The sequence below is a fragment of the Chrysochloris asiatica genome, unplaced genomic scaffold (genome assembly GCF_000296735.1).
Source record: "Chrysochloris asiatica unplaced genomic scaffold, ChrAsi1.0 scaffold00095, whole genome shotgun sequence".
In the NCBI taxonomy this organism is placed as follows: Eukaryota; Metazoa; Chordata; class Mammalia; order Afrosoricida; family Chrysochloridae; genus Chrysochloris; species Chrysochloris asiatica.
Window position 1 is genome coordinate 1,558,490 of NW_006408613.1, and position 2,154 is coordinate 1,560,643.

General features: G+C 37.5%; 1 protein-coding gene across 2 annotated transcripts in view; it reads left to right on the forward strand.

Annotated features, from left to right (window-relative positions):
- FBXO25 (F-box protein 25) overlaps positions 1–2,154 on the forward strand; it is a 115,908-nt gene that overhangs the window by 111,633 nt on the left and 2,121 nt on the right. The gene's annotated exons all lie outside the window — the stretch shown is intronic.

Genomic DNA, 2,154 nt, shown 5'->3' on the forward strand with positions numbered 1-2,154 from the left:
CCCAGTGGGAGCAGAAGCAAATACTGTTGGGTGATGATGCACAGAGGAGACTGTAATTATTCCAATGAAACAAAATACAATAGGATGAGTGCAAAACTGATCTTCTCCCATGTAAACTATCACTCAATTCACAATAAAGTCTTTAAAAAAAACAGAGGTTAGGATTTCAAAAACAAAGTTTGATCCTGTACTGAAAGAAAAGAAAATATGTTAGAGAATATATGTTTTTTAATTTACAAAGAAGACGATACTTAGATTTCAAATCAAACCTAATCAATTAAAACTTAATTCTGATTTCTCTTTTTATATAATTATACTCATCATTGGAAACCTGGATTTACATTATACACATAAGAAGTTAAAAAATGCAAAATAATTTATCAAAAGGTCTCCCTAAAGTAGCAATTACCCTTATTGAAAGGAGCACTGGTGGTACAAAATTCAAGTGCTTGCAGCTAACTGAAAAGTTGGCAGTTTGAACTCATCCAGGTGCTCCACAGACGAAAAGAGCTGGCCATTCTACTCTGCCTCATGGGTTGCTGTGAGTCAAAAATTGACTCCATGCACCCAACAATAACCCTTACTGAAATTAAAAAATGATTCCATTTTTTAAAATTTATATACAATTCCCAAGAAAATATAGTATGATATACAACTGTCATACCAACATAAGCTATAGCTTCGAACTTGAATACTTGCAATTGGGATTTAGAGTGACAGGGCACGGAAGAGTGATGGCAGAGTCATCGCTGCAGGCAGACATGTCCCTGCACTCCTTCACTAAACAATTAAATTGACTGAAGTGCTAGCCATCTGCCACCCTTCTCTGATGAAGATGCAAAAGAAAACACATTCAGGGGCATGATTTTAGCATAGTTAAGCTAGAGCTGATACTGTTGACACATTATCTTATTTTATGTGACTATTTCAACAATAGTTTGCTGGGTTTTTCAAAATTATTGTTGTTATTTTTTAATGCACAAAATAGAGCTGACTTAGACGTTGAAGCTGATACTTTGAGAAGATGGGCCTCTAAGGTAGGCAAGCACTAGGGACTTTTTCTACCAACTTCAGACAGTTGGCACAGTAAGTTTAGGGTTCTGGTGGACTTGGGGCATTTAGAACTACATGTAATGGGACTAGGAGTTCCTAAGTGGCACATATAATTTAAAACTTGATTAGTAGCTAAAAGGTTGGTGGCTTAAATCCACTCAGAGATATGTCAAAAGAAATACCTGATAATCTGTTTCAGAAAGGGTCAACTTTGAAAATGCTAATTTCTATTTCTATTTCAGTTCTATTTTATACACATAGAGGCAACACGAGCCAAAATCCACTCAAAGGCAGCTAACAACAGAGTGGGACTTAAATACTCTTTTTGTTCTATAGATCTCTCCTTACTTGCTTTCTAGCTTATATTTTATATGGAATTTATACTACAGCTCTATTAAGTTGCAGCTTATTTTTATCTTGTCATTTAAGGCCAAATAAAGGACTAATAAGTTTTCTTCTCATTGAAATAAAAGTAAGAGTGAACCATGCAGCCACTCAGGGAAAAATATCCCAAACAGTAGAAACAGCAAGTACAAAGTTCCTGAGGAAGCAACCCACTTGGCATGTTTGAGGTGTCAGGTGTGTAGTGAGGCAAGAGTGGTAGAAAACTATTTATTCCTTGTGTGAAAACTAGGAAAGCAGTAAGGAAGCCAATTAGAATGTGATTGTCATAGTTCAGGCAAGAAATGATGCTGGCCTGGCCAGGGAGTGCAGCAGTGGAGGCAGTGAGAAATGGTCGGGTGGAAGGCAGAGCTGATGGGCTGGTGGGGTGGTAGGGTATACAATACATACCTGGGTCATGAAAGCAGCAAATTGACACTAACCTTATATTGAGTAACAATGAATCTGTAGAAACAAACACATCAGAGAAGATGGATTTTGGATGCATGGTTGTTTTTGGCATACAAGGAATGTAGTTAATGCACACAGGATTTAGAACAGAGTAGATTCTCAGAATGGCATGAAGAGAGCTAGAGCAGCCGTGGACTCTAGACTTAGGGAAAGAGAAAGGCTGTATGCTGGCAGCCAGGAGGCAGGCTTGCAGAATGTGCCCTTTGATGATTTAAATGATTAAATGATTCCTGAGTATTTTTGTGTACA